The sequence below is a fragment of the Girardinichthys multiradiatus genome, chromosome 20 (genome assembly GCF_021462225.1).
Source record: "Girardinichthys multiradiatus isolate DD_20200921_A chromosome 20, DD_fGirMul_XY1, whole genome shotgun sequence".
NCBI classification, from domain to species: Eukaryota; Metazoa; Chordata; class Actinopteri; order Cyprinodontiformes; family Goodeidae; genus Girardinichthys; species Girardinichthys multiradiatus.
In genome coordinates this window covers 11697184-11707061 of record NC_061812.1, presented here as the reverse complement: position 1 = coordinate 11707061, position 9878 = coordinate 11697184, and positions in this window count along the sequence as shown.

The following is a 9878-nucleotide window of genomic DNA, read 5'->3' as shown; positions in this document are numbered from 1 at the left end:
CCAACCTCCAGCCCAGCTGCTCAAGAGCCTCCTCGTGGGAACACCTGACTCTCACTCACCTGCCTTTCCACCCTTCAACACTGCCTACCCGGACACAGCAAAGTTACCTAAGAAATACACAGTGGGAACTGTTCCTCACTCTCTGCCAACATCAGCCACCGTGGAAAAGACTTATTCTCCCCTAACAAGTTTCCAGCTTCATCATCCTGGCAATTCTGATCCCTCCAGCAGATCCAGTCTGGGCTCTGATTTATTTCAACCCATGTTTTCTAAATGAACTGTTAAAATATTGTTTTTGTCCTCGTGATTATGTCACTTCTAGAGTCCCAGAAATTATATTATGACAGACTGAGCTGACCAAAGTGACTCTGGGGCACAATTACAAGGCATTCTATTAGGGCAGCATGAATCCCTGCTCCCCTCACTGGCTCAGCAACAAACCCAGATCCAACAAACTGTTAATGTCATGGCTCACCAGTTTCAAGAGATCATCTCCAGACTTCCTCCTCCACCTTCTAATCCTGCTCGTCCCCCCGTTCAGACCTCGTCTAGCCCTGTCCAGGCCCGACTCGTGAGCCAAGAAATTATTTCTCCACCTCCAGAACCATTTTCAGGGGATCTCAAGAAAAGTAGAGGTTTTCTCCTACAATGCACTCTTGTTTTTCGTCGTTCTCCACAGTCTTTTCCTGATGACACAAGTAAGATCTCTTACATTAGTGGGTTGCTCAGGGATCATGCATTAAAATGGGCAAAGGCTATTATTGATAAATCTACAATCCAGTATTATTCATTTCAGGACTATTAACCTATTTAAGTTAACCTTTTCCCTTAACCAGAGTTGTGAGACCAGCTCTTTAGAAGAGCTCAATAATGTAGCTATATGTATTGACAATTGTACACGAGAAAGAGCCAGAGCAAAAAGGTTCCAGAAAACATCATTTCCCAAACAGCCAATTGTTTCACCTCTTGTGACGTCATCATTGTTCAAAGACACCGAGTCTGAGAAAACCCTGCCGTCTGAACCAATGCAGGTTGGAAGAACCTGTCTGTCTCCTGAGGATTGATAGAAATGGTTAAAGGCATGTCAATGTCTGTATTGTGGCTCTTTAGGTAATTTCCGTCTCAGTTGCTCAGTGCGCCCAAAAAAGCCAGCCTGCCAGTAGCACAGGGGGCTATAGCAGGTGCTATCCAACAGTTAGACTACCTATCTTCAGACTACTTTATGTACCAACCAAGAACAGATCCCTTTAATGGCACTCATTGACTCAGGTTCTGAACAAAATTTAATAAGTCCTGACTTGGTTTAAAATTATAATCTCCCGGTTATAGAGCTAGATTCCCCCATAAATGTTACTGCATTAAATGGGCGAGCTCTCAACCCAGTTTCCTAGAAAACCCAGCCTATTGAGCTAGTAACATACGGTAATCAGCACAAGACTATTTTCTTTCTGTTATTTCGCACTAAAGAAACACACACCCGTGGCTCAAACTTCATAACCCACACATTAATTGCGCTGATTCACGCATTGAGTCCTGGAGCTCAGGCTATCATGCATCTTGCCTTCGCTCAGCTGTTCCTACTTCGATGTTCCCACAAAATACCATGATCTTTAGAGGGTGTTCAGCAAGGAACTAGCTCTGTTCCTTCCTCCTCATCGCCCTTGTGACTGCGCCATAGATCTCCTTTCAGGAGCACCATTACTTTCAAGCCGGCTTTTTTGCTTGTCTGAATCAGCTCAAGGTGCCATGGAACAATACATAATGATTCACTCAAAGCAGGTATTATCCGCCCTTCCTCATTACCTGTAGGAGCTGGATTTTATTTTTGTTTTGTTTCCAAGAAGGACAGAACTCTAAGACCTTGCACAGATTACCAAAGCCTAAATAGCCTAACCATTAAAAACAAGTACTCTTTCCCTCTTCTCACATCCGCATTCAAATCAGTCCAAGGAGTTACTATCTTCTCCAAATTGGATCTGCAAAACGCCTACCATCTGGTTTGGATTCGAGAGGGAGATGAGACATTTCTAGTATCTGGTCATGCCATTTGGATTGACTAATGCCCCCACTGTTCTCCAGGCCCTGGTGAATGACGTTCTCAGGGATTTAATTAATCTATTTGTGTTTGTTTACCTAGATGATATCCTGATTTTCTCTAAAGATCCAACTGAGCACTCAAGACACGTTCGATCAGTCCTCCAGAGACTTGAATAAAACCCCGTTTGTCAAGGGGAGAAATGTGAGTTTCATGTTCCTTCAGTGACCTTCCTGGAATTCATCTTCGAGGATGGACAGTTGAAGCCAGATCCAAAAAAGATTTTAGCAGTGGTGGACAGGCCCATTCCCACGGATCATAAACAGCTTCAACATTTTCTGGGTTTTGGAAACTTTTACTGCTGTTTTATCTGTGATTACAGTCTCATTGCTTCTCCCCTCATAGCACTCACTTCAGTCAAACAGCCCTTTATATGGTCCCCTGAAGCTGATAAGGCATTCTCCTATCTCAAAAAGCAGTTCTCCACAGGTCCGATGCTCAACCACCCCTACCCCAAGGAACAGTTCACCATAGAGGTTTATGCTTCTGACACACCTGACTCTCGCTCACCTGCCTGTCCACCCTCCAACACCGCCTACCGAACACAGCGGAGCTACCCAAGAAACGCAGTGGTAACTAAAAAATCTCACCACTCCGTTCCTCACTCTCTGCCAACCTCAGCCACCATGGAAAAGACTTATTCTCCCCCAACAAGTTTCCAGTTTCGTTATCCTGGCAATCCTGATCCTTCCAGCAGATACAGCCTGGACTCTGATTCATTTCAATCCGTGTTTTCTAAATAAACTGTTAAAACGCTGTTTTTGTCCTCGTGGCTGTCACTTCTAGAGTCGCAGAAACTACACTATGACATAGAAATTTTCCTTTTTCTTTTAAAAACTAAAATGACTATAGCACAACATATTCCAAATGTATAGATCACAAAAACTATTAACAACTAATTCTTAAGTAGTTTTTCACCTGATATAAAATATTCAACGGTAAGAAGATTAGTCTTGTGTCACCCTTCATTCCTCTACTAGAAATACCTCTGAATGTGTGATGTCACATCTGTCGATCCTGAGACTTGACAGCCTCCTCTGTTACTGAGTCATGCAACTTAAACAGATGTAACAAACTATAAAAAAACAACTAACCAAGCTTTTTGAAAATGAATGTTTAAGAAATGCGAAGCAACTCATTGCCCCAGTTGGGGTTATATAACTTGTTGCCAGCTGAAACATAATCTTTCATGCAATAATTATCCAATGGGAGGCTCGTACCTTTTTGCTTACTTAAGTCCATGTGGCAACTTTTTATTTTTGGCCAGGCAATGTATATTAAAGAAGCGTTTGTGTTTATTTCATGCAAGAGTGATTTATCTGTCAAAATAAGTTCCCCCAACCTTCGGTGAAGCGGCTGATATTTAGCGTGGTTTGATTAATAATTATCAATTATTAAAGATAAAGGGCAGAGGCAAAAACCCAGGCCTGGGAGGAGTTTGGTGAGGCCATGGAGAAGGACTACCGGTTGGCCTCGAAGCGATTCTGGCCAACCGGCAACTCAGGAGGGGAAACGGTGCTTCGCCAACACTGTTTACAGTGGGGGTGGGAGGCTGCTGACCTCAATTGGGGACATAATCGGGTGGTGGAAGTAGTACTTCGAGGATCTCCTCAATCCTACCATCACACATTCCCTGCTGGAAACAAAGGTTGGGGACTTGGGGTTAGACTCTTCTTCAGGCTGAAGTCACCGAGGTGGGTAAAAAGCTCCGCAGTGGCAGGGCTTCAGGGGTAGATGAGATCCGCCCTGAGTACCTCAAGTCTCTGGATGTTGTAGGGCTGTCATGGTTGCCACGCCTCTTCAACATTGGATGGCAGTCGGGGACAGTGCTTCTGGACTGGCAGACTGGGGTTGTGGTCCCCCTTCATAAGAAGGGTGACCGGAGGGTGTGTTCCAACTACAGGGGGATCACACTCCTTGGCCTCTCTGGTAAGGCCTTCGCCAGGGTATTGGAGAGGAGAGTCCGGCCGATAGTCAAACCTCGGCTTCAGGAGGAGCAATGTGGTTTACGTCCCGGCTGTGGAACACTGGACCAGCTCTATACCCTCTACAGGGTACTTGAGGGTTCATGGGAGTTTGCTCACATGTGTTTTGTGGACCTGGAGAAGGCATTCCAGAGGAGCTGGAGGAGGTGTTTTTTGAGAGGGACATCTGGGGCGTCTCTGCTGAGTCTGCTGCTCCCACGACCCGGTCCCGGATAAAGCGGAAGACAACGAGTACGAGTATTAAAGATAATTAACGAATTGTAATTATTAAGTGCTTTGAGCCCATAATCACAACACCAGAGAACATCTCTGACTTCTATTTGTAAGCAATCATTTTTGGTTAAGAAAATTATTTTTCCGAATTATGATTTTTTATTATAATTTTTGATAAATATTAATTAATCAATACTCATAATCCTTACAACACAATTAACCTATTTCCTTTTTTTTTTTTTTTTTGTCTTGCGATCGTGTTTCTTCAGGTTGGAAGTAATATTAACTTTTTGGAGCCAGACTCATGAGGAACCCATTCAAGCTAAAATACAACAGAAAAGATGAATTGTCAAAAATACTTGTGAAAACATGCAAAAATTTGTAAGGATTTATAATAAGGATTCGTATATGTTTATTCATCCAGGATATGAAAATCATAAGTGCTAAGATAGAGGAAAGTGGACCTCTTCTCTTGAAGACATTCAATCTCTCATCCACAAGGCTTCTTTAGTTTTACCTTGCTTGGATATAAAAGGGCTTATAAAGTGTAGTCTGAACAATCACACTAATGGGCCATTAAGATATGTGAGTCCCTCTATTCAGCTCAATGTTCAAGTCATTGTTGCTTGTGGGTCCACATCTCCTAACAATATAATTTCCCAAGGTATGAATTGCTGGGGAGAAGAGTCAAGTCACCACTGAAGGTGTTAGAAACATGAAACCAGAGCCCATGTGCTCCATTTCCCCCTGCATGAATTTCAACCCAGGACCTCAAATAAAAATAAGAAAAAACAGGTAATTCTGAAGGAAATTGTTACATAAATTACTCATGCAACTTTCTTGTGGGGGAGTCCAGTTCTGTGTACAGTGCTATGTTTAACTTTTTTGGTCCGTAAATGATCAGTGAAACTTTGCAGCCATTGTAATAAATATGAATGCAGCCTAATTTCTCAATAATATTACTTTAGTTATATGGTAGCGTTGTTTATAATTTCCATAAAAAATAGTAATTCATCACACAAAAATATTTGAAGGCACTGCTTTTGGTTGCATAGTAGTTGTTTTGCAAGGAAGAAGGGGCAAAAATTTCAGTCTCTCGATGTGCAAAACTCATAGAGAAATACCCCAAGCGACTTACAGCTGTAATTGCAGCAAAGAGTTACAAAGTATTAACGCAAGGGGGCTGAATAATATTGCATGCTCCACTTTTTAGTTTTTTATTTATTAAACAATTTTGAGACATCGAATCAATTTCATTCCACCTCACAATTGTGTCCCACTTGTTGTTTATTCTTCACAAAAAATTTGAATTTTATATCTTTATGTTTGAAGCCTGAAATGTGGCAAGAGTTTGGAAAGGTTCAAGGGGGCCGAATACTTTTGCAAGTGTACATATATATATATATAGTATTTTTAGTTATATTCCAATTTTAACTTATTTTCCAATTTTAATCATTCATTCATCATTTGTTTTAATTACATATTTTTCTCAATCTGCTTCACTTTGCTGTGCAGGCCTTTGATCCAGCCTCTTAGTTTTTTAATGGGGTTTACAAATAAATTGACATTGACATGTTTATGTAACCATGTCAATTTTATATTCTGGTAAGTTATGATTCTGTTTTTCAGTTCTTTCTTTTAAATATAAACCATAACTCTGCAAAGGAACTTTGCCACATTTCACATGATGGAATGCAGTATTGGTGTTATTTGGTGTGTTCTGATTTTAAACAAACACCCTACGAATAAACATGTTGCAGTGGGGTGGGCCCAGGTAACGCTTCAACATAATTTAAAGCAACAACTTTCTAATGAAAATAGAAAGCTTGAGTAACTCTCACAGTTTGGTCAGGTTTCTCCTTCTTCTCAAGTCCTCAGATTCTAAATAAGCTTAAAATAGTTAAAGACTTATTAATTTGTACCTGGTACAAAGAGGAAAGTACATTCATGATGAGCTAGCAAGGGCTGTTGCAAGACAGACCGCCCTGTGTTAGGGGTTTAGATGCCATATGGGCAGCAACATGTTCAGCTCTATTACCCTAATAAATTGTTGTTGACAGTGTCCTCTAGAGATTTGTGATGGTGGATTAGTACTGCAGACCCTAACCATAAAAGCACCTTCTGAACCGCATCAGTGGTGATAGAAAGGATTCTGGGAAAACACAACATTTAAGGTCTGCAGGAGCTTAAATTTATGCATTAGGAGGTGATTTCTCTGTTTATGTTGTTTTATGAGGAACTCCTTGTTCAAGTCATGATGTTGATCTTTATAACAAAGGGTTATGAAGATTGTTTGGACCACCATAACTCTATCTTCAAGGAAACCACCTTCCTCGAGTTCCTATATTACTAAAGGTCTCCCCAATGCAGTGTTGCGCAAATCAATAGAAGTATATAGTTTGATATATTGAGTCAGCTTTCCAGGAAATGGGAAACTGATGACTTTATTCATCAGAGTTTATATATTTTGAGAAGAGATATAACGTGCTGGTGGCTGGCTTCTTGAAAAACGTATTGCCTGGACTTTGACGGCCTTCTGTGAATGTGTCACAAAGGGCTCATGATGCTACGACGTCATTGCCAGAGAAATAGAGTTGTATAGAAACGCTGGCCTTGTTAAGGTCATGCTTATTAGTATGAAATAGCCTGAAGCACCTGTCAAACTTTGAAGGCTCTCAAAGGCTTAATATACTTTTAGTTCATTTTCTTTAGAATCTGTGATATGACTGAATTACATAAAAAATACACAATTTAATTTCAGTATTTACAGTGCCTTGCAAAAGTATTCACCCCCCTTGGCTTTTTTTATGTTTTCTTGCCACACAATTATATAATTAAATAAATTGGATTGTTCGAGAGTTTGTACCATTTAATTTACAGAACATATCTACAACTGTGAAGATGGGTTTTTTTTTTTTTTTTTTATTGTGAAGAAAACAACAAATAGACCAAAGTAACACAAAACATCAGCTTGCATAACTTACCATATCTTGTCACTGGAATTTTAGCCGATCCTCAAGGCAAAGTTACTTCAGCTCCTTCATTGCTGGATGGTTTTTGCTTGTGAACAGTGATCCTCAAGTCACTGTAATTGGTTTCACCAAACCTTTATAGGGGCTTCTTGGCAAAAGGTGTGGATATACTGTATATGTACGTTAATGTTCCGCTATTTTCTTATTTGTTTTTTTAAATAAAATTTTTTTCCTTTAACTTCACAAACAGAGAATTATGTGTAGAGCTACCACATAAAATAAGATTCAAAAACATTAAAATAACAGGTAGGAATTTAACAAAATAGGTAAAAAGGCAAAGGGGGTGAATACTTTGGCAAGGCACTGTTTTCAACTTAGACATTTGAAACTCTGTGTGAGATAAATCTACATCTTCTTTTTTAAAATGAATTTAGTGAAATGAACAAATTTATTTATCTTTGTTAATGTTGATGATCATGGCTTACAGCTACTGAAAATGAAAATATCACATAATGCCAAGAGAAACTCATTTTGTTGAAAAGGATATGCGCTCAGTTCTAGGTCTCGGCCCTTTTTGCATGAAGTAGTCCAGCTTGTGCTTTGACATGAAAATGATTAGCATTGACACTGCTGAGGTGATAAGGATGCCTAAGTTGAATTTATAGTTGAATTTATAGTCTCCTTCAACTCACCTGCACTTTTAAAAGCTGGATTTTCTCATCTTCTATTTGACAATAGCCTATAGATTCTCTATGGGTTATAGGTCAGGTTACTTTGCTGGTCAATCAAATATAGTGATGCCATGGCCAGTAAACCAGGTACTGGTACTTTTAGAAGTATGCAGCTACCAAGTCCTGCATAAAAAAGAAAATGAGCATCACTATAAAGCTTGTTACCAGGAAGAATCATGGTGTTGTTGTGACTGTGAATCTGAAAATATTATTTAATATTTAATATTAATAATTTAATATTTTATTAAATAATATTTCGGTCTGTTAAGGGTTGTCCTGTGAATACCAGCCTAGTAAGGCGGTGGTAATAGGATAAAATCAAAAGGGTGAGCCAAAGGTGTGTGCACACATGGAATGGATTCACACAATTTCTTAAAATACAATGTACAACATAAACAAGTTGATTAAAGATGATTGAAAATTTTGACCAAAAGAGTGATGGAACATTACCATGCAATGTTTGAGAACCAAGGATTATCTTGAAGAATCTGGAAGTGAAGTTAAGTTAGTCTTGGAACTAACTAAGGCAATAATCTGCATACCTTTAGACAACCCTTCACAATGCAAGATCAGATAAAATATTATTTTAATAAAATAATGTTTTAAAGAATGATCTGCTGAATAAAACCAACCTTCTGGATGACCAATTCTCAAAGGTATCTCATTAGCTGCCTTTGTTTATTAAAATAATATTTAAAGAAATATTATTGAGGAAATGGTAAACTATTTAAGAAAATATTTTGGAAAAGAGCCAAATCTTTCTGGAGAAATGGGGCTTAGTGGTGTTTACTTAGTTATCAAATTTAGTAAAATAATGTTAGGGAAATATTATTTACTGGATTGAAAACTGACAACCTCTCTGGGTAAATATTATTTAGCAGCAAGCATGTGTTCTTAGCTGTTAGCAGTTAAAGCTAACAAAAGAAGCTTATAGCTTAACACCAGAATCAAACACACACCTTTAATAATACCGTCAATAAAAGGGTTAAAATGCATAAGCGCGGACGGCGCATTATGATCAATCTTCTGTGTTAAAATCACCCCTTTAAATAAAGTTTGTCTTAACTTTAAAAACACACAAACACAGAACACAAAACTGAGCACGTGTGCTGCAGATAGCCTGCTAGCACCAAGATAGCTGAGTTCAACGCAAACAAAACCAAACTTCATAAAATGAAAATGTCCAGATAATTTCACCCTAAATCTCTCTGCCCAAACCCTAACCTCATGAACCATGCTGAGGAGTTGTCCGGGCAATGACGAAGTTTGAAGAAACATCCACTTTGAACAAAGGTTAGCTTCAGCTATCCTCCGAAGCTGTTGGGGGGGCTCGCTGTCGGGCCGACCAAGCTGCACGTTACCACGGTGAAGCGGTCTCTGTTGTCCTCCTTGAGACCGGGAAACTGCTCCACTCGGCTTCGTAGAGACAGTGTCTCTGCAGGGAATTCTCTGGAACACAGTTTGCTTCTGCAGGCCTCAGAGAGATAATCAGGCAATGCTTGCACCTTAATTATTCTTGTTCTTGAATGAATACCGGATACACATACAGTGATTCATTCGTACTTAACTTGTACATATAATCGTGTGATCTTATGACACCTTTGATCCAGTTGAAGAGTTATGTCTGTTTGCCAGCAAAGAGACATTAACGCGCTGGGTCTCTCTGTCCAGGTCCCTGTGTGACCCGCGTAGAAGAGATTGAACCATTGGAAAGGTGGGAGTTTTATACGGCCAGTGGGCATCAAGGGAAGTCCGCTGTTATATTCTTCAACAATGCTCTTTAAAAGCCATTGGTGGCTTACATCCTTGTAGGTAGTGTCAATGACTGTGTTGTCAATGACCGTCTGCCAGACAACTGTCGAGTCAGCAGTTTACTCTCATG